General features: G+C 38.0%; 1 long non-coding RNA gene across 1 annotated transcript; it reads left to right on the top strand.

The window, feature by feature from the left end:
* The first annotated feature begins 2203 nt into the window (after positions 1 to 2203).
* Positions 2204 to 22771, top strand: LOC131196071 (uncharacterized). Its single transcript, XR_009154618.1, has 3 exons — positions 2204 to 2218; positions 2309 to 2423; positions 22736 to 22771. It is a non-coding gene; the product is annotated as an uncharacterized LOC131196071 (long non-coding RNA).
* The last annotated feature ends 1248 nt before the right edge of the window (positions 22772 to 24019 follow it).

Here is a 24019-nt window from a genome sequence, read left to right on the forward strand (position 1 = left end):
GATGGATGGATAAACAGACAGACAAGATAACAGAAGTTAGATAGATGAAAGATATGAACAGACTGCTTTTGAATTTTTTCAAAATTCAAATTTCTTTTGTCCTGGATCCACTTTTATTTTGCTGAACTCTTTGCTTTCTGCCTCCAACAGACCCTACATACAAGAACGGGCTACTGTAAATAGGTGAAAAGCTTCTATTCAGAGTTTGTTGGCAGAGGCTTTGCCTGAATTTTAATTCAAGTGGTGCTTGCAACCACTTAAGAACCAAGCAGATACTCTACAAAACATAGATCCTTCCTCTAAATTAGGTTGCTTCCATGCTCACCTCAGTTTGTCCACCTAGATTTGTGTCTTAATTGAGCCCCTTCTTGGTATCAATTTCTCCCCTTGATGCCATTAAAATGTCCTTCCTACCTGTTACTCCAACTCTTCTGTATAGTTCCAATATAGTGTTATATTTTATGAAGTTTTTAAAAGGTCAATTATGTAGCTTCAATCCTCATGCACCTACCTACATATTTGCCCCATTAATTTGGAGCCTAGTGCTTTAGATGCTGAAGTCTCAGTATTTTTGGGTTTAAACATCTCATGGTAGTATCTTTATCCCAGTTGTGTCTCTGGGTTTCTGGAATTTATTGTATTCTTTTCTGTTATTCTAGATCTTTCATATAGTTCTACACACATTATTACAGTTTTTGTACTGGCCTTGACCTTCCATGAATTTGTTGCTGTCCTGATCCCTTTTGTCATTTCTACTCTGTATCTTTTCTTAAAATTCTTCTCTGGATCTTCTTCTGCGGTAGCTTTGATGGCACACTGTGATCTGTACTCTGCCTATCTTCTTCCCTGCCTGACATAAATAAATGCTAAATGATCAAATAAATGCATTCATTGTGGGTAAATTGAGCATTCTTGAAGACCAACCCACATATGATTAAAGTGAGATTATTATTAACATATCTGGCAGCAAACCTCTGGATCTTATGAAATCAGCAGCTAACAAAATTTCATTCATCACAATTGAAACTTATCATTATTTAATGGGTCCCACTTCTAGGGAATTATAACTTTGGTATATCTCTTTCTTGAGCAACCTGTCATATCTCAGCTAGGGAATAGCAACAGCAGTTTTATGCCTTACGTGCTCAGATAGACTTAACTCAAATCCAATCATATCCTGGTTTGTTACTGTTTCCAAATGGGCACCAATAATCTACCGTGTTTCTCCAAAAGTAAGACCCTGTCTTATATTTTTTTGAACCCCGAAATAAGCACTTAGTCTTATTGCCATGCGCTCAAAAGCCCGATTGGGCTTATTATCAGGGGATGTCTTACTTTGGGGAAAACAGGGTATGCCAGAGGTCTCCAAACCTGGCAACTTTAAGACTTGTAAATTTCCATGTTGGCTGAGGGATTCTGGGGATTGAAGTCCACAAGTCTTAAAGTTGTCAAGTTTGGGGTCCCTCATCTATGCAGATATTGTATCTTTAGCTAAACAGAAAAGCACCATACAATTATTTTATGATTAGGGAAAATATATATAGTAATTTAGACTTGTGGGCACGTCTACTGGCATTAATTTATTTGTTCATTTAGCATTTGGCAATAATCCTTTTCTCTATTTATGAAAAAGAGATATGTTATTTATAATTATTGTTTTATTGGCTAAATGGGACTTACTCCTTCATAGTTAGCATACAGTATATCTGTATTGCTAGAACAATGTCAAATCCAACAATCATAGTTAGTTTAGTTAATCCTGCTTTTTTATATTTGGAAAGTTGCACATAGAAAAGTCTAATTCTGGAAAATACCTTCATATACAAATGTAGCACAATTTTCCGGATATTATTCAGAAATGAGACAAGTTGTGTTCTATGAGAAATAGTTATACAATATATTCATAAGATTGGAAATTATAATTATACACCAAGCAAGCATGCCCTATCATGTGTGCTAAGGCCTTTTCCTGAGTAAACATGTATGGGAATGTTATGATACAGCTGTGAATGAAAGGTTTCATTTTAATACAAGTTTTAAACTCAGTTAATATATAGCCCTTTGTTCTGAACACAAATTCGAGGGTTTCAAGATCAGGTTTGCAAAAATCCAGATGTGCCCTAGTGCACAGCAAAGGGAATTGGAGAAGCTAAACCTTTGCTGCAATTGAGAAATATACATTCGTGGACCTAAACAACACCATGCCGTCATGAACAAGGTAAAAGTATATAATAATGCTTGCTAAAAATGCAGTTGCTCAATAGATGTGAGATATATATCTTAATGTTCCCTTTTCTACCTTCTTCAGGTTTTCTCATCATGTTCACCCCAAGTTTCTGTAGCTCCTAATTCATCCATTGGAAATTATAAGGCTGAAATCCTTTGGTGCTGGGGAAAAGAAGATATGTAATAAAACAGAGAAGGTATAAGTTTTGACATGTTCAATTACAGGCACATTTCTCTTTCCCCATGTCCAAAGTTTAATCAGGATCCTTTGTTGTGCTATGAATGATGGGTAAAGTCCGCTATTTTGTAAGCATGTGCACCTCCAGATCCTTCATAATATTAGTTAAAATCAATGTGCTGCTTTTTTAATTATTGCTCATGGTACAAAGCAAGGAAGGCTCATTTAGAAATGGATCAATATTGAAAAGCGATTGGTAGATGGCAGAGCAGTACATCAGACTGCTTGATGTAAAAATCATTGGGCCTGTGCTGCCGTGGTTTAGGGTTATCAGCCTGGTTAGCCTCCAGCTGGCTGGAGGGCAGCGTAATAGGTGAACCTTACATGAACCAGTGTTCCTGGCTGTGATGTTCCAAAAGAAATGGATGCCTAGCATACAGCATCATACACATCTTTAAAAAAGAAACGATTAAGAAAACTTATCTCTGCCTGCTCTCTATTGATCCTCGGTAACTAAGTTTTGACTGTAGTAGATGAGTCGTTCCTTTGTCCTTCCTTTAACCACTTGATCACCTGTTTGTGGAGAGAGGGTGGCTTCAGCTTACAGTAGCTACCGTGAAAAAAACAGTATTAGGACAGAAAACCTGATTAATTCACAGTGGATTCTGTAAAATAAGGTGAATTGGGGGGGGGGGAACCCCACCAAGTGGCTAATTTGCATCTTGCATGCACTATACAAAATCCATGGTGGCCTTCCTTTTATGAGAAAGGGCCTGATCCACCCAGGCCAACTATACTGAGGAGCAGATGGCAGTAGCAGAGTTTCTTTCTTTCTCTTTTTTGCCAGAAAGTGCAAAAAAAGGAAGGGAGGGAGGGAGGGAGGGGGGGAAAAGGAGAGGAGAGGGAAGGAGAGATGAAGGGAGGGAGGGAGGGGGAGGCAGGGGGAGGGAAGGAGAGATGTAGGGAGGGAGGAGGGAGTGTGGAAGGAAGGAATATCAGTTAGGATACTCATACGAACTGTATATTTCTGAAAGAAGCATTTAAAATCATATATTACTTCCTAGAGTAAACGTCAAAGTAGAGCCAGTCTATTTAAGCACGTATTAGGATAATTCTGTAGAAAACAAGTAAATTATGAATCATTCCATTTGATACATTTGACTTTGAACCCCAAATCTGTATGACAATACATTTAGGGGGAGAAGAGGGAAGGGTGGTATTTTAACCAATTTTAAACTAGTTTACTAGGAAAAGCAAATACATTCCGGAGCCACACATTCCCGATACAATCAGCACTGTCATGCCATTCAGATAATGTTCATAACAGAGCATTATATGATTATGGAACTGATACGCCTCAGTACATTTCTGAAATGTTCCAAAACATTGTTTAGAAGCTTTGCTAAAGAATGCTCAAAGATAAGATAACATAACTTCTTGACTTCTTGCAACAATTCTTAAAGTGCAGCATGGTCTGTTCAATCTGCTTGTTTACTTATGACTGCATTATTTTATGTCATTGGCATCAACATGCCAATCACGGGTGTCCACAGGAAGGTTAAAAAAAGTCAAAATAGTGGCCACAAGTATATGACTTTGTATAAATACGTGACACTGATAAACATACAAAAGGGGCACTTTCGATTCTACCATCTTGACTTCCTCTGGTGCATCAAAAACAGTTAAGCACTTCTATCACTTTAACAGGGTGCAAATATTTTCATGGGCAACACTGATTCTGATAGGTTGATTTTAAAGCAGAAAACTGCAAGTTCTGGAATTGAAAACAAGTCCAACACAGATCTTCCTAGAAATTATTCTGAGTTCTACTTCCATCAGAAACTTGACAAGATGAACAGTTGCATGGAACCTAGCTAATGTTCATCCTTACTCAGGAAAAAACAAGTAATCCTCTACTTAGGACTGGTCAGCCACTATTAAAAGTTATGATCAATCTGAAAACAAGGACATATGAGCTGGATTTAAAGTTATGACAGACAAACCCCTTCCACAGTTATGTAAACAATTTTTAGACTGTTTGCAATATCCTGTGATTCACATGATAATATTTTTCAACTGTTTTGCTGAAAGGAGGCACTTACTTTGACAAAACTGCACCCATAGTGAGCCATTGGTTTACTTAATCACCACAGATTCACTTAACGACTGCAATGATTCACTTAGCAACTGCCACAACACCAAAGTGAAATATGACAACACTGCAATTTCAAAACAAAACTGTACCAGCTGATTCCATTATAAGATGAAAAAATAAGTAGCTGGTGATATTCACATTCTTTTTAGAGAAAGTGGATTTAGTGCTTGCTCTTGCTCATCAGAAGAGGTAAACTAAAATATCCAGCATAAATTTTTCTTTGCATTTAAACCAAACTTCGCAATCCTGCAAGTTATTGGAAGGATATTTTATAGACATGAAAAAGGAGCATTTTAGAAATAGAAAGGTTTTGTTGTCCCAATGCATAGATACCAAACAGAACCCTTTATCAAATGGATTGGAATATGTAAATTTATATAGCCTTGGTAAAATCACACTTAAAATACAGCATTCAGTTTTGGTCACCATATTATAAAAAAGATGTAGAAACTCTAGAAAGAGTTCAGAAAAGAGCAAAGAAGATGATCAGGGATCTGGCAGCTGAAAGATATGAAGAATGGTTACAGGAATTGGGTTTGTCTAGTTTAGTAAAAAGGATTAAGAGTGACCTCTTAGCAGTGTTCCAATATTTGAGGGGATGCCACTAAGAAGAGGGGGTTAATCTATTCTTAAGATGGAAGCAATGGATGGAAATTAATTGAGGAGAGAAGCAACCTAGAAGTAAGGAGAAATTTCTTAATAGTGAGAACCTTTAACTAGTGGAATAGCTTGCCTTCAGAAGTTGTGGCTGTTCGATCACTGGAGACTTTTAAGAAGATACTAGACAGCCACTTGCTGGAATAGAATAGAGTCTCCTGCTCAAGCCAGGGGGTTGGAATAGAAGACCTCCAAGGTCCTTCCAATTCTGTTATTCTGTTAGTCTGAATTAGACTGCTCTAGCTGGCTGCAAAATGAAGTGATCAAATGTTCAAGGAAGAATTTAATTGAAGAGATATTACACAGGATCATCTGTCCATGATGAGAATATAAAGATGGAGAGAAGGAGACGATGGGAAAGAAGATAACATTCCAAAAGATTCTCAAAGTTAAGCCTATGCCTCAAGATCACCCCAAAGGGAGGTTACTTGGAGAAGTGGGTGGGGGAAACTACAGCAGTGTTTTATTCACCACAGGCAAAATGAGGTGGCTGACTCAGATAGCAGTTTTTAGGTGTCAACAAAGGGGCGGAACATTTTTCAGCTCCTTGGCATTTAGGTTTTCTTACTTCCAAGGATGAGGATAGCTGTCATGGGGTTTTCTGCCTCACACGTCAAAGTAACTTGGCTGCTTTTGGATATTATGACTCATTCTCAGCCTAGTCTGGAAGCCTTTTGTGCTCCAACTTACAACACTGTTTTTTTTCAACCCAGCTATAGACATTCCTGGAAGGCAGAGAGTGAAAAGGAAGGAAATAAATAAGAACGCATAAAGTGCTTGTTGCATATCTTGCTAGTAACTTCAAGAGGTAGCTCTGTTGAAGAAGATTGCCCTCATGGCTATCATTTCTGAGTTCAGTGACAGTGAAATGATTAATAAATGAAAAGGACCAGAACTTTGTATCTCCTTTGACACCCAAATTGGTAAAAGAAGAAGTAAAGAAGAATAAAGAAAAGAATAGTGGTAGCACTCAAACCTATATACCGTATTTTTTGGAATATAAGACGCACCCTACTATAAGACGCACCTACCTTTTTTGGTGAGGAAAACAAGAAATAGAAATCTGCCTCTGCCTCCCAGCAATTTTACCTCGTTGCAGCAAACAGCAAACAACCTGCTTTACTTTCATTTTCGATTTCAGGATAGCTTGATTAGCACAAGAAAAAAAAATCTTCTCCCAGCAATTTACCTCCTTGCAGCAAGCAGCAGAAGCCTATGAAGCAATAGGCAATCCCTGCAGCCTGAAACAGCTGAAAGTCGGGGACAATCAACTTGTGCTAATTAAGCTGTGCTGAAGCTGATGGGCTGTTTCTTCTTGCTGCTTGCTGCATGGAGGTAAATTGCTGGGAGGCAGAGGCCAAAGGGTGGGGGCTAGTGGGTGGGAGGGGCTACATTCAGTGTATAGTCTGCACCCAAATTGTCACCCCCTTTTTTGGGGGAAAATACGGTACTTATATATTTATATAAAAAGTCCAGCAATGAACAAACAAACAAACAAATGTTTCAAGACTGTTAGCTTCATACTTCACAACTTTAATTATATAGGTTGTATGAGTATAGACTTACAACTACAATTGAGGCCAATTTTTTTGTTGCTAAGTGAGACGTTTGTTAAGTGAATTTTACTCCATTTTACGACCTTTTTTGCCACAGTTGTTAAGTGAATCATTGCCATTGTTAAATTAGTAACATGGTTGTTAAGTGAATCTGGCTTCCCCATTGACTTTGCTTGTTAGAAGGTCACAAAAGGTAATCACATGACCTCAGGACACTACAACGGTCATAAATATGAGTCAGTTCCCAAGCGTCTGACTTTTGATCACGTGACCATGGGGATGCTGCAACGGTCATAAGTGTGAAAAACAGTCATAAGTCACTTCTTTCCATGCCATTGTAACTTTGAATGATCACTAAGTAAGGTAAGTCAAGGACTATCTATATCTTGGGTGATATGGCCCTCATTTCAGGTGTATTAAACTGTACAATTCAGCCAGGAATCAAAAGCAAAACCCAAATGCTCAATCTTTGTGAGGGAATGAAATTGCTTAAATAGAGATTTCATTTGCCTAGCACTGATATGAATTTTTTCAAGCCTCTAGCCAGCTAGCTCAGGCACACATACCCCATGCTTAATTTTTTTTAAAAAAAGAACAGATAAATCATCCCCTACTTTTCTTTGCTGCCCTATCCTGGATTATTTAATTTGCCTACAGGGCCGACTAGTGTGTCCCTCACGCAGCTGTGGCAATGGATGTACCCTATATGGGGGATTTTGAAATAAATTGACTAATTCATACTCTAATATGAATATTTATCTAGAGGCAGAAGGGGAAGCGAGATATGCAGATGTGCCACAGGGAAGCATGACAGCGGAGAAGAGGGAGTCAAAGAGGAAGGTTTGATCAAACTTTTTTTCCCACCCCCTCTCTAATTCAGGACCTTTCTCCATCCTTTCTGTGCTGGGTTCCCCACACCTAGCTTCAGATGATGGATTAAATGAGGATTGCCTCAGGGATTGGAGCCTGCATTCTCGCACAATGCCGAGAGATGGGGAAAAAAGGCACTTAATCTCTCTAAAAACACATGGCACAGAGTTATTTGTTTGGACTGGCAGAAAACATATCAAATGAATTACCATTACACATAACAAGAAATTAGGGCCTTGCATATACATTTTTAAAACAGAAATGAGACAATTAGACAGGAACAGTCCTCTTAGTAAATATACTATTCGAACAATAGATTGCTTTCAATCGGAACGATCTGAATTCTTGACTGTGGCTACAATATGTACTTCCAAAATGCATTTGGCCTGCTGTCAAATGTGCTTAAAATGTGCACCTGATCTGGTGTTAAATTATTGATGGGCAAATGAAGCAATATATGTCCGTGAGTAGTTGTGTTAGCACACACCGAATAGGTAGAAATAGAATTCAGTATTACTAGTATACATGTCTGTCCTTGTTCCTATCAAGTGAATAAGGTTGGGGCCATTTTTGGATTAAAAGATTGTCTTGCCCGGAATAAGTGGACCAGAATGCTGATTTTGAAATTAACTAGGAATAGAAATGGATCTACCAAACCAGTTACAATTTAATATTTTCTATTTCCAATCGACCAGTTTGATTTCCTCATTTTCTTTCCCCAGACAGATAAGAACATCTGTTCTAAAGTGGGATCTTATAATCTGTGCGCTGCTGAATTGGAATGAATGCTGGTGGGCTAATTTTAAAACACTCGGCAAACAAGGCCATGCATTTGTTTTAAATGGAACTGGTGACACAGACTTAACTAGAATGGTGTGAACATGTGGCTCTAATTTATAATGTCAGTCCATACTCCGAACGCTTTCTCTATATTGTGTTCTCTCTACTCCAACATAAGAAAGAGGGTACTGCAGTGAATTATTGTGTAATTAATCATTTGACCATGAGGGACTCATTTACTAATTAAAAACGCAAAAAGAGTAAATTGAAATAAGCAGTGACTACTAAATCATGTCCTCTGACATGTCAGCAGCATTGTAATACATCATAATGTATCAGTCACAGACATTCGGATCCTATGCTTTCAAATATCTTTTATATAGCGTTGCCAGCGTAATTCATTATTATTTCAGTACTATTCTTGTACTTCCTCATCATGCACAAACAAAGCTGTAATTTCTATGTATGAAAAATTCTGTACTGAACAGAAACTAGGGGGGAAATCTAGAGAGAGTGATAACTATAGAAAGAATTGGCAACCAAAGTATCTAGGATCAATCAGGCTTTCAAAAGTTCCAGCTGATCTTTTTCCCCCTTTTTAATGAAAAGAAGAACTGGGGGAGACATGACAGCAGTGTTCCAATATCTAAGGGATTGCCATAAAGAGGAGGGAGTCAAGCTGTTCTCCAAAGCACCTGAAGGCAGGGCAAGAAGCAATGGATGGAAACTAATCAAGGAGAGAAGCAACCTAGATCTAAGGAGAAATTTCCTGACAGATAGAACAATTAATCAGTGGAATGTCTTGCCTCCCGAAGTTGTAGATGCGCCAACACTGGGAATTTTCAAGAAGACATTGGACTATCATTTGTCTGAAATGGTATAGGGTTTCCTGCCTGAGCAGAGGTTAGACTAGAAGACCTTCAAGGTCCCTCCCAACACTGTTATTCTATTATTCCTTACCCAATCAGATACCTGGGTAGTGATAAATGAGAGGAAAGATAAACTATTGGCAGTCCATTCTGGAAGATCTGAAGGTCTTGACTTACTATTCTGGATCATCTTCTTGTGGCTCTTTGGAGAAGATCTATAACTGGTCCAGAATTTGGTAGTGAGACTCCACTAGATTCCAACCAATATTGAGGCCCAGTTCAAAGTGCTGGTGATGAATTACAAATCCTTAACAGTATAGGACCCAGTTATATCATGCATTGCCTTGCCAGAATTAAATCTTCCTATCAAATGAGGATATCCTGGAAAGGCTAGATTAAAAAATACCCCCTCAATCTCAAGTTAGAGGAAGATGGGTAAAGTGAAAGACTTTCTTGGGGATGGCTACATGCTTTGGGGAACTTTGCCACTAGAGACTTTTAAACCAGAGATTTGTCACTCCATCATAATTTTTAGAAGATCACTGAAGATGGTTGATTCCACTAGCTTTCAACTTCCATTACCAACATTACTGGTGTCCATCTCAGAGGGGTTGGTATGACATCATCATCATCATCATCATCACCATCCAGATGTAACCTGTCTTGAGTCTTTTGATAGCCTGTAAATTAATTAACATTAATAAAATTCAATATTGTGAATTTAAATTCTAGGTCACCTGATTTAGAATTTAAATTCACAATGTTGTATTTTGATTTGTGTGATGTCAGCTTAGATATCTTTTATTGCAAACTTTCATCTTATACTGTAAATACAAATGACATTTTTTTATTTTTTAGATGGAACTATCTATCCACTAGGGACCTAGTGGCTCAGGGGCTAGGACATTGAGCATGTTGATCGAAAGGTCGGCAGCTCGGCGGTTCAAATCCCTAGTGCTGCCGTGTAACGGGGTGAGCTCCCATTACTTGTCCCAGCTTCTGCCAACCTAGCAGTTTCGAAAGCACGTAAAAATGCAAGTAGAAAAAATAGGGACGTTGACGTTGAGTCATGCCGGCCACATGACCACGGAGATGTCTTCGGATAGCGCTGGCTCTTCGGCTTTGAAACGGAGATGAGCACCGCCCCCTAGAGTCGGCAACGACTAGCACATATGTGCGAGGGGAACCTTTACCTTTACCTATCTATCCACTAGTGGCATCTGTGGGATTGGATGCCAAACTGATCAGTCTGATGAAAGCAACATTGTCACAACCCTTTTGTACATATGCCAGAGGTTACATGCATGTCACAAACAAGCAGAACCAGCTTCAGGTGCCCAGGGGAGTCATGATGTCTTTCCTGCAATATATTAAATTCCATTTTGTGCAAAACTGAGTCTAAGCTGATTTTAATAAACTAAAAAAAATTAGCGTTTTCCTTTGAGACATCTCTGTATAACCGATAGCTCAACACCCAATATAAAACTCGGCCTCCACTGTGATATATTTGGTAATCAGGTCTTATAATAGATTAATATAGGATGGTGATTAGTCACTGAACTGTTCAACCAGGTCACACCTCTATTCTTAGCATGCCTTATTTTTCGACGGAGATACAAGAATGAATAGCAATATTAAGTTTGCGTGTTAATATAAATTCTACCATTTCTTAAGAATAGCCTTGTCTCCAGATTCTGTTCCTCTGTACTTCTTACTGTTATTTCCAGTTTATTCTCTGATTCCCTAATAATGTTTAATATTGCCAAGAATGTTCTTTAACAGTTATGTACTATGCTTTATACATATCTTCAAATATTGTGATTTGACTAGAACTCTAATGCAATGAGAGCAACCTCTCCCCAGAGCATTATTTGGAATATAAATTAAGTGATATTATAACAGAGCCCTCACTTAGCTCAGCATAATGAATATGAAACATCATGTACTAGTGACCAAGGTCATTGTACAAGAATGAATTACTCTATTAACTTCCCCTTTAAGTAGCATTAGAGATAATAAATGGAGAGATTTAATGTAATTCTGATAATATTATTCATGCTGAAGTAGCATACTTTATCTTGTTAAAATAATTAAGACACACGGGGAGGGTATTTTACATGGCAGAGATATGAAGCTGAAGAGCATGTTTATTGTATGTTGCAGAATGCAGCAGCATTAACCCAGCACTGCGGATAATCTGATAAAAATATAAAAGCTGATTTATATCCTATGCTAATTCTGGCTCATCTCTGGGGCTCAAGTTATTTTCCAGTGGAGAAGATTATGGCAAGCTTTAGTGGTGATATTAGATTAAATTAAATTTGGTTCTTTTGCTTATGATTTTCCCTCCTCCTCTGAAAAGCACATGGGACTGTGTTATTCTTAAACTTTTTTTTTTCATCTGCACATATTTAAGCTTTATATCTCAGGAAATAATATACAGAATACTACATTGGAGGTGATTTGACTAGTCATCCTAATAAAAATTAAACTAAACTTTGGGATTCTCAGCTATTCTAGTTTACACACATTAACTGCATTTTAAAACTAAATGTCGAAGAATGAAGACAGTTTGTACCACTGAAAATAATTGCATTACATTTTATTGGGTTAAATTTCTTATTTGAGGGAACTAAGAAAGAGGTAATAGTTGTACAGCCAGAATATTGGCAGAATTTGAGTTGCATAAATTGATGACTAGCTCTTCACTTCAATGATCTGTAGGATATATTAATGATCCCAGTAGGTAGTTGTATTTCACAAATGGACAACTTTTAAAATCTACATAAACTATTGCTTGGTAATGTCACGATATCTGCAAATACATGATTTTTCTATTTTTCACTTTAAATACCTTGCTATTAAATAATTAAAAGTCACGTATATGTTTTCAATTCTCTTGTGATGACCCAAAGTCTTGTTTTAGTATTCATCCTTGTGAAACCTTCTCATCTAACCTTTTAAGGGGCCTCCAAGTTTAAATAGTTAGGGCCTTAGCCAGAGGTGGGATTCAGCCAGTTTGCACCACTTCGGGAGAACCAGTTGTTAACTTTCTGAGTTAACCAGTTTGGCAAAATGGTTGTTGGAAGAAATCATTAGGGCAGAGAATCAGTTGTTAAATTACTCGAATCCCACCACTGGTCTTAGCAAATCTAAATCTAACACTTTCTTGAAGTTGCTCCCCACCTTCGCTGTTAACCAGAAACTATCTCAGCATTAGATACTGAAGACCTAACTGTGTTCTATAAAACACTCTATTGAGAAAAAACAGTATATTATACAAGCTGTCAAGGACGCATTAATTAGCCTGGTTTTTGCCTCTGAAAAAAGTATGCTATCCCATCACGAGCAAAGAAATAAGATTCAGTTGCCACTATACTCAGCTTTTTTTCTATCTGGACAGTGAAGAAAGCACCATGTCTTCCTTCTTGGAAAATAATTTTGGCTGTGGATGCCGGCATCCCGGTACAGTCAGCTGAGTCCTCGGCTGACTGTTGGGGGCGAGTCACTGGCCCCGATGGAGAGGGTGCGCAATCTGGGCGTTCTCCTGGATGGACGGCTGTCTTTTGAAGATCATTTGACGGCCGTCTCCAGGAGAGCTTTCCACCAGGTTCGCCTGGTGCGCCAGTTGCGCCCCTTTCTAGACCGGGATGCCTTATGCACGGTCACTCACGCCCTCGTGACGTCTCGCCTGGATTATTGCAATGCTCTCTACATGGGGCTCCCCTTGAGGGGCATCCGGAGGCTCCAGTTAGTTCAGAATGCAGCTGCGCGGGTGATAGAGGGGGCCCCTCGTGGCTCCCGTGTTACACCTATCCTGCGCAGACTGCACTGGCTACCTGTGGCCTTCCGGGTGCGCTTCAAGGTGCTGGTGACAATCTTTAAAGCGCTCCATGGCATAGGGCCGGGCTATTTACGGGACCGCCTACTGCTACCAAATACCTCTCACCGACCCGTGCGCTCTCACAGAGGGACTCCTCAGGGTGCCGTCAGCTAGGCAGTGCCGTCTGGCGACACCCAGGGGAAGGGCCTTCTCTGTGGGGGCTCCCACCCTCTGGGACGAACTCCCCTCCGGACTTCCGCAACTTCCGGACCTCCGAACCTTTCGTCGCGAGCTTAAAACACACTTATTTATCTGCGCGGGACTGGATTAGATTTTAAAGTTATGGGTTTTAAGGGGTTTTTATTATTTATACTATTTTAAATTTGGGGCAATAGAATAAGTTTTTTAATTGTTTTTTAATCTGTATTTATATGTATTTTAACTGCCTGTGAACCGCTCTGAGTCCTTAGGGAGATAGGGCGGTATATAAATTTGAAAAATAAATAAATAAATAAATAAATAAATAAATAAATAAATAAATAAATAAATAAATAAAATGAAATGTATTGGATTGGCTCTGGGAAAAGCAAGCAGAAGCTTGAAAGACAACTCATCAGAGCTATCTTAAGTGAAATCAGAAGACCAAGGCAGGTTGAGAGGAAGTGCAGCAAAACATATAATAAGCAGTTTAAGAATAGAACCAGAACTCAGAATTAGAGAGGGAGAACTTAGTTGCATAGAAGATGCTTCCACTGACCACATGTTTGGACTTCTGTAATTTATGGCAGAAATGTCCAAAGGGTTCAATGTCCAGAAGTGACATTTTCTTGGATTATTTGGAGATTTAGAATGCCATGTTCTAAAGCCTTTTCTTGGATTTTCCAACAGGGGCCAAAATGCTGGAATCCACAAGGCAGAAGTCTGAGATATCCCAATAAGCAGGGGGAAATGTGTAACTACACTCTCACACATCTTCTTCAAGTGTTCTCCCCCCAGCATCCCTTACATGGCATTCAGAAGAGTCTGGATATTTGGGGATAAGCTATTCCAAAAAGAAAAGGTCCTCACAAAGAGAGTTTCAGCCTGGGGTCCATGAAAAAAGAGATCAAGCTCTCTCACACAGATCTTGCTGTAGAGCCAGTTTTAAGCCAGTGAAGGCAGAACTCACAGGGATACCCTTGAACCTAGGGAGCTTTAAAAGTGATAATTAGCCACTTGAACTGTATTTGGAAGTTGATTGGCAGCCAATGTGTTTCATGTAATGGTTGTATTACATCAGTGAATCTTGATGCACCCATTATTATGTGGTCAGGCAGGTTCTGCTGGTAAATATGGCGATGTTATTCTCTATGAGTTGGATGTTATGGCCCCAGGTTTGGGTTTTTTGTTAAGTTATGGTTATGGTGGTGCTTTTAACCCAATCATCCTCATTGTGTATGTGTTTCATACACAATGAGGATGATTGATATACTTTTTGTCCATTGATTAAAAGGCATTCAAATAGTAGTGTAAGATTTCATCATAATGAATTGCTCAGCTTCGTCATTTAGCTCTCTGGCCTTGTTTACTCTCATCTGTAAAATATTAGCATTACCTTCCTAACATGGAATCCATTTGTGCCATTTTGTCAATGCTTATGGTGGAGTATGCAGCCAGCTGTCTACTATCATACTTGTTATAGTAGAGTAGCTAAGACAAATATTTCAGACAAGGCATGCCAGCTCCTCACCTATGAAATTAAATGTTTATACATTTTTGAGGAACTTGTTTGTTTGCCTCCAACTTGTGGTATTCTTATGCTTAGCCATATACTGTACATTCTCAAAAAAACATTAACTAAAAAGCAATGGCTCACTGGGTAATTTTTCTACAATGCAGAATGTATAACCTAGTCCTAGACCAAGAAGCAATGAGAATAGCCTATTGAGCTTGATCATGTTGTCTGCAAAGATTTGGGGTGTCTCAGGTTTAGGAAAGTTCATGAAAAACCTGTATGAATCTGAGTAAGCGTACAATTGAAATTAAAATTTGTAAAATACCTCCTCCATGCAATAATCAAGGTAGGTGAGCACACTTACTGTATTTATATAAGTTTCTTAGTTATCCTGGCCTTGGTATGGGCCGTTCATCCCAATTCTTTATCAAGTTTGCAAATGTAAATTGAGTTGCATTTCTGAAAAGAGATCAAGTGTGTTAACTGATAAAATGTATTTTGACACAACAAAATCTACTTAATTCTATCTAATGAGCCTAGGAACATGTGTCCAATAGGATTAGAAGGAGAGGTATTAAGGTATTATTTACTAATATTTTATGATTAATGTCAACCTTATATAAGACTTGAAATACAGATAAGATCATGAAAATAAGGTTGGATTAAATCATCCTTTACTATAAACTATATAAGCACTATAGCTTGGTTAACCCCATAGAAACCTTTAATAGCTATACATTGAAAGAGACAATCTAGGTCAACTGTTCAAACATAGAATTTATATTTTATTTTTTTAGATGGCAACTTTTGAGCTTAACATTTAAGGCTTTGAGGAAATTAAGCCTCTGTATTTTTTTTTATTCATATGCAATAACAGTTGCAGTTTTCTATTCTGACCAGTGCTCTGCAGAAAATGTATTCATTCTCTCCACAATATTTTATTTTTTAATTCCCTCCCAAAAAAATAAATAACAGAGAGACAGCTGCCATTTCACTATCCCTCTATTGAATTTGTAAAACAATTTAGATCCATCCTTTCAGAGCAGGCAGCTCAGCCCAAAATGGCAGAGATCAGGGCTTGGTCCCCATTAGTCACTTAGAACTAAAGAAGCTTCTTGGATGAGAAGTGAAGCAGTTTCAAAGAAAACACCAAGAAAGTTAAGTTCAGAGGTGGCATTCAACTGTTCGTACCGGTTCAGGTGAACCAGTAGTGGTGACTTTGGGTGGGACCGCCTACCCACCCTGGCATAATGCCATCCTATTTAGCCTCATTTTTGAGGCCGGGTGCATGTGCGGGAGACACGTGTGCAAGCAAAGTGCATGCATGGAAGGCACGCAAAGTGAGTGTGTGAATGCAGTGAACCAGTGGTAAGAATATGTGAAACCCACCGCTGGTCCAGTTGCCTTTTGAGAAAAAACACTCCTGGTCTCTAAAGAGTTGAAAATAGCACACATAGACTTCACCTTCTGTCCCACAACAGACCTTTGAATGAAGATCAGCTGAAGAAAGTGAGGAGACGCAGATGAACCTATGATCTTTATGAATGGAGATGTTAATGGGTCTTCATAGAAACTGACTGCTGTTTGAGATAAAGAAGTTAAGAAAAGATAAAGCGTGTTGCAAATCAGTTACCCAGTCTAAGGGAATGAGCAATGGCAATCTTACAAGAATCTATAGGCTGCATTTCTCCTGACTTTCTCACAAGAGAATTAGTGCAATTTCTTGCCCAAACCAGCCTTTGAACTTGGTGGAAATTCCTCCGAAGGGGAAATATTAATATCGCTTCCTGTCATTCAGGATACTGCTTATAAGCGCTATGTGCTTAGAGCTCAAAGCATTGTTAGAGACCCCACACACCCATTTTTTCAGTCTGTTTCTGTTGCTTCTCTCTGGGAGGAAGTTTCGAAGTATTTCTAGCAGGACTACCAGATTCCGCAACACAGAATCTGGTAGCCTAGGGAACATCCTATTCCCTAGGCCATCCATCTGGTAAACTTGCAAGATTTGTTTTTCTCACCATGTACATGCTTACATCTGAAGTACATTGTGTTGTTTCTCTGTGTCAAATAATATGTGTGGATATACCATATTTTTCAGAGTATAAGATGTTCCAGACTATAAGACGCACCTACCTTTTTGGGGAAGGAAAACAAGAAAAAAAAATCTGCCTCTAACTCCCAGCAATTTGCCTCCTTGCAGCAAACAGCCTGCTTTAGTTTCACTTTCATTTTCAGCACAGCCTGATTAGCACAAGAAAAAAGAAACTACCTCCCAGCAATTTGCCTCCTTGCAGCAAACAGCAAAGACCCGTGCAGTGATAGGCAATGGCGCTCCCTGAAGCCTGAAACAGCTGAGGGTCGGGAGGCTGACCGACAATCAGCTATTTGTGCTAATCAGGCTGTGCCGAAGCTGAAACAGGCTGTTTGCTGCAAAGAGGTAAATTGTTGGGGGGCAGAGGCCAAAGGGTGGGGGCTGGCAAGTGGGCGAGGCTACATTCTGTGTATAAGAAGCACCCAAATTTTCACCCTCTTTTAGGGGAGGGGAAAGTGTGTCTTATACTCCAAAAAATACAGAAAGCATAATTTTGTATTTATTTATATGTTTATTTATTCTGTCATGGTTATGTAGTAAATATTGGAGGTACTATCCCTTTGAGAGCTGTGTGCAATGACATTTCATTTTATTGTATGCCAATTAATGTACATTCAAAATGACAATAAAGAATTCTATTCTATTCTATGCTATTCTATTCAAGTTTCAGTTTATTACAGCCATAGGGCAGAACAAATAAAAAACACTCAGTAAATATACAATTAAAAATTCAAGAATAAAATAATATATATCAGATAAAATCTATGATAAAAACCAGTTGTTGTGTAACTTAAAATTAAAATACTACTGACATCAATCGTGTATAATACCATTCCTATAATTAAAATACATTATCTCAACCAATAGGGTCAGTTCCTAATTTACATGCCTGGAGAACCGTAAAGTATGTGAGTGAATGTATTTTTCCCATAACTTATATATATCTCCAAAAAGTTGGCATCAGTTGACATCTATAATTCGGTAACCAATTTTTTTCTTGTGGACATTGCAGCGACACAAAATTTTGCCACTGTACGTGTGGTAGCCAGATTTGAGTCTTGGAGGAGAAAGTCTACATAAAAGTCGTCTGTCCTCCCTGGCAATCTCCCTAGTAAGGGGAGAATATGTATATTGACCTACATACTCTGTATAACTCACAGTACAATAAGACATGTGAGATATCTTCGACTTCTCCTTTCCCACATATACACACCCGTTCTGCTATTGGTGTTTTCTTGTACCTACCCTGGAGAAGTGCTGAGGGGAGAATATTAAATCTGGCTCTGAAGAAAGCTACTCTTTGTTTTGGGGAGATCAGATCATTCAGATATCCTGCGGCTTCCCACACACCCTCTTTGATTTTGTCCCTACTGTGGAGAGACAACCTGTTTAATTCTTCTTGGAACTCCATGTCCTTCATTCTATCACTTTCCACTTGCTTTGCTTTGTCAAAGCCTCGGGACATTAAGAATATCGGTGAGAGCCCATAAGAGCCCAGCTTGTGATCTATCGCCTGTTTCCAGGGGGAGGGGAAGTTGTCTATCAGCACTAGGGGGGACAGTCCCTCTGGAAAGAAATGAATCTTTAGCCAATAGATGATCATCATTTTCCAGGCTCTTCCCTGAATTTGGGGCATACCTGTCTCAATTCTTTTTTTTTCTTTTTTATTCAAAAAGTTTTACAGAAAAATTTCCCCCCTTTCTCCCCACCTCCCCTTCCCCCTCCCTTCACAACCCCTCTCCCCTCCCCGGACTTCCCGGAACGAGCACAAGGTATAGTTAAAAATAAAACAAACATATGCTAAAAAAATTTCGTCCCAACTTAATTATACTCCTACAATTCTCATCAGTTCCTAACTTCCCCCGAAAACAATCAAGAATAATACATCATAATCATTCAAAAGCAGTCTGATAACTCTTAGTCTGATATCTACTTTGAATATAGTCAATCCATTTTTTCCATTCCTTTAAGTATCTTTCTTGCATATTGTCTTTCAAAAAGGCTGATATTTTCGCCATCTCAGCCAAATTGGCAACTTTCAATATCCATTCTTCTATTGTAGGTACTTCTTTTTTCTTCCAATACTGTCCTATTAGTAATCTTGCTGCTGTTATTAGATTTAAAATCAATTTAGTCTCATCCTGTCTCAATTCTTAAATGGGCATTTGGAGTTCCTTTGAGTGCAGCTAAGATGGCTCGCAGGAATTTGGTTTGTATAGTTTCTAGCAAGTCTATTCTATTCTATTCTATTCTATTCTATTCTATTCTATTCTATTCTATTCTATTCTATTCTATTCTCTGTTCTCTTCTCACGGTCACTTCTTCAAGTGGTGAAAAATTGTCGGTCAAGACACTTATCAGTTTTGAATTTCTTTGGAACAAGGTCACTGGATACTTGTTAGTGTTTTGTAATATTTGGGCTCATTTATAAATATTTATATTCTGCTTTTCACACAGGAAGTCAGGGTAGCATCCATCGAGCTTCCTGCTCCCAGGTTTTTACATAACACCAATCCTGTGCATGATTGGCCTAAAGACACCCAATGAATTTCTGTGGCTCTCAATCCTCTTTAACCATTGGAAAAATAGACAGCAGGTAGATGCACAAACTACAGCAAGTTGCTAAATTAATCAGCTGATTATCAATGTCTGCAGCTCTCACATCTGATCATCAGGTAGAGGACTCAAAATGCTCTTTGGATTAAGAGATTTCGCTTTTGAAAAGAGATACAGAAAACTACAACTCTTTGCTGCCATTTACTGATTGCCAAGGTTTTTACACCCAAGAGACAATATTCTTTTATTAAGTTCACTCTACTGTGTATAATAATGTTTCCCTTATGTCTCATTCAACAATACAAGCCAGATACAGCTTTTGTAACATATCTTGGTATTGCATCTACAATTCCCAGTGATATTACTTCGTATCAGTATTTTTCACTTTTTTTCCTTTATCCTTTTCTACTGCTGATCTAAAATCATACCAAAATGCAAGAGTAATATCATAAGTAAATATGGGACATTTAAATAATTATTTAAATATAAATAAATATTAGAACTCTTTTGGCTATCACTTGGACAATATAGATAACTGGATTGAATAAGAAACTCTCGGCATATAGATATTTTGTGAACAAATCATGAAGAGAGACAAATGCAAAAGAAAATGAAGCTGATATACGACATTCTACTACCTACCCTCCACTCTCCCAAAAAGCTGTCTCAAACCAACTTATCCAGCGACAAGTATTCTAGTCTTTTCTTATAACATGAAATCAGTCTTAGTAGCCGTGGTGGCACGGTGGTTAGAGTGCAGTACTGCAGGCTACTTCTGCTGATCACCGACTGCCAGCAGTTTGGCAGATCAAATCTTACCAGGCTCAAGGTTGACTCAGCTTTCCATCCTTCTGAGGTGGGTAAAATGAGGAGCCAGATTGTTGGGGACAATATGCTGACTCTGTAAACCGCTTAGAGAGGGCTGTAAAGCACTGTTCCTCCGAAAACAATAAAATACCTTATCCCACCAGACTTGAAATCCTCGGCTTAGAAAACTTGGAACTCCGTCACCTTCAACAAGACCTAAGTTTAACTCCCAGAATCATCTATTGTAATGTCCTTCCTGTCAAAGACTATTTCAGCTTTAATTGCAATAATACAAGGGCAACCAATAGATTTAAACTTAATGTCAACCGCTTTAATCTAGATTGCAGAAAATATGACTTCTGTAACAGAATCATCAGTGCTTGGAATACTTTACCTGACTCTGTGGTCTCTTCTCATAATCCTAAAAGCTTTAACCAAAAACTTTCTACTATTGACCTCACCCCATTCCTAAGAGGACCATAAGGGGCGTGCATAAGCGCACAAACGTGCCTACCGTTCCTGTCCTATTGTTTTTCTTTTCTTTTTCCTATATATATACATGCTTATACCTTTATATACTATATAACCTTTCTGTATGATAGTTACATGTACTGTTGTGACAAAATAAATAAATAAATAAATAAATAAAATATATAAGTCTAAGTGCTATTGCTATTTCTAGTATGGAATAATGGGGATAGACATAATGTAATAGATATCACCATTGAATGGATATATCCACCAACCGTACCACGTAACTTTGCTACTAAACTAGCATTAGCAAATTATGACTCTTTTAAGTTAAATGCAATTCACCAGACATGAGCTGGTGATTGTTGAAGGACCTCCAACATTTCATAGCCTTGGCTAAGGAATAAAACGAATAATGGAAAGAAATAACTGCTGGGCTGTCTTTAGATTGGTAAGAGTAGTTCCCGATCATCTTAGTCTAATGTTTCATGCAGCCTTTCTTATTTGGAGTTAAAATTGATTTATTGTTCTTGACTTTCAAAAGAAAAAAAATAATCAAAATCCAAGGATTTTAGCGTATTGTTTTTGGAGATAAAGGAGACCTTTTTCGCTTCTAATGATTGATGGATAAAGTCTTTCTTTGTGTTTCTTTGATCAGAATGTGTTTCCATATTGACTTGAGTCCTGGCATTTTGCATCACCGACATTGTTCAGAGATTAATCTAGAATGGTCAGTTAAAACATAAGCACATACATTTTTGTTTGAAACAGGAGTAGGAGAAAGAGGGGGGGAATGTTAATTTCAATCATGATGACAGTTTTTCTGTGAACAATAGTCTCTGAGAGTTGACATGGTGAAGTAATGAATGGATGAAAGGAGAACTGAGTCACAGCTGCACTTTGCAATCACTTTCGAACATCGGACAGTCTCCCAGCCCAAATACTATTAATACGTATGTCAGCAGAGTGAGTGAAACTCATAGTGTGAACTGCCGTGGAAAGAAAATGAAGAATATCCTCAGGGACAGACTTTCTTCTTTCTTTGAGAGACTCTTCATTATTCAAGCATTGTGATGCTTTCCCTTTATTTGTGTAAAGATTAAATTGCACATGATTTCTAATGTTTCTACTACTCCAACTGTCATAGGTCGACGACCTTCATGGAAGTGAGATAATAGATACATCGTCTGTTGTTTGGGCTTGTGCTATTCTTCCACAGGCCAATACTTTTCCTATTGTTATGAATTGAAAGCAATTAAATAAAAAAAATTGATAAGGCTTCTCGTGTATCTTCACATTTCATATACATCATTATAGGGCTGTCACTTAGCAATAATATGAGATATTATCTCATGTAATATAAGAAGACCCTTGAAGCACACATTGGAGAACTTCTTTGTGAGAGAGAGACAAAGCCAAAGGAGATGTCCATCTGGGCAGGTATTTAATAATGCAGGTGAACTGTGCTTTCCATTTGCTGCTAACCAATAATTGTCTTATACACAAACATCTGGGTACTTATACTTAGTCACAGGCCTGGTCTTATCCAAATGTCACTATTTTACAATAAATTATATAGCAGAAAAGTGTGCAATCACAGGAATGTTCCTTCCAAAGACTGGAACAACCCGGTATTTACAAAGATTCATTCTCAGGTAAGTCTGCATCTAAGGTTGAACTCTTGGATGCACATGAGAAGAAGTTCCACTGGTGTCTGCTTGCATCTGCTAAGAGCACTTTGTATATAAAAATGTCCTCAAATATAATAATGATGGTTTCAAAGCTAGTAGAAATAATGATAGAATTAGTGGATTGGTGTCCTTTTCTAAAGTTACATATAGAAAAATGCAGTGGTCTTCAAGTCACCGATCAATAAAATTATGAGTTTCACCTGTGTGTACGCCCAAAACTACTAATATGTAGTAGATAATGCAACTAATCTTCCATTAAGTAACCTTTTTCCCTCTCTCCCCTCTCTTAGGTTTTGGCAGTATTTTCAAACAGATAACAAAGGAACAATTGTAAAGCAAATTCTTCCCAGTAGAATGTTTACTTAAATTGCTAACAATTAGAGAATCATTATGCTTGTTTTGACATTCAAAGATGATAAAGAAAGAAAGAAAGAAAGAAAGAAAGAAAGAAAGAAAGAAAGAAAGAAAGAATCTATAATGTATTAAGCTGAAAAGTAGATTTTCAAATAAACAGACCTTTAATGCTAGAAAACTAAGACACATTCATACAACATTATAGCTGATACCAAATTAGTACTATCTTCTTAAAAAAAAAATTATTTCATCATATGCTAAATATAATTTAGTAAAATAAGATGGAATAAATTGCTGAAGTTCAGACTAGTGAGCATTCAGAAACCTTATGTGGTCATTATGAATAGATTAAAGCTTTTATTTTAAATGCTCATATTCATTTTAATAGGGAATATCATGAGACATCAAATGGGGGAGAATATTATGTCAAACATTAGCTCTGTTTATAAAGCCATTGTGAGCCATTGTGAGCCACTCTGAGCCATTAGCAGGTAAATTCATGTTACGGTCAACCCAATGCTAAGGTCATACACCTCAACATTCTCTTAAAGAGAATTTATCCAGGTTTGCGGAAAACAGTAGCAATGGAGGTAGTAAATGCTGCTTAAGCTTGGGATGGTGAGGAGGTACCCTTGGGCCACCTTCTCAGAAGCCCAAGTAAACATGCAAGTTAACCTTCTTAATGACAACTCATAGGCTTTGGAACTCTCAGGGAGAATAGTTTATGTGTCTTTTTCTTAGCTTTCTGCTCAAGGTCAACATATCTTATAGAGGCCTAATTGTGAACTGTAAATTCATGTATTAGTAGGCTTTTAATTAAGTTTTAAATTCAGGTGCTAATACACATATCTTGAAATAAGTGTTCTAATGTTCACCACCCATTTCCGTGGTGAAAAATAAAGGTGCAAATTAAGCAAACAGATTGGTTCTTCTCTAACCAATGTCTGTTCCCAATAGGAAAAAGCATTTTGAAGTTAAACAGCTGAATGAGACCTTTCATGTTGGTGCACCTTAATATTAGTGAGGTCAATTGCCTCCATGAATAGCCCCTGCTGCACGGTTCCACTATATTTACAATACGTAAATATAAATGCATGGTTGTATATTTTCATCAGCCATAATGAAAAGCAAAGGTCTATGAAACAGGACCACCTGTAGCATTTCCCCTGAAGATTCCAAGAAAAGAAACTAAATTTTTGAGAATTTTATAGTGGGCTGGT

This window comes from Ahaetulla prasina, chromosome 3 (assembly GCF_028640845.1).
Source record: "Ahaetulla prasina isolate Xishuangbanna chromosome 3, ASM2864084v1, whole genome shotgun sequence".
In the NCBI taxonomy this organism is placed as follows: domain Eukaryota; kingdom Metazoa; phylum Chordata; class Lepidosauria; order Squamata; family Colubridae; genus Ahaetulla; species Ahaetulla prasina.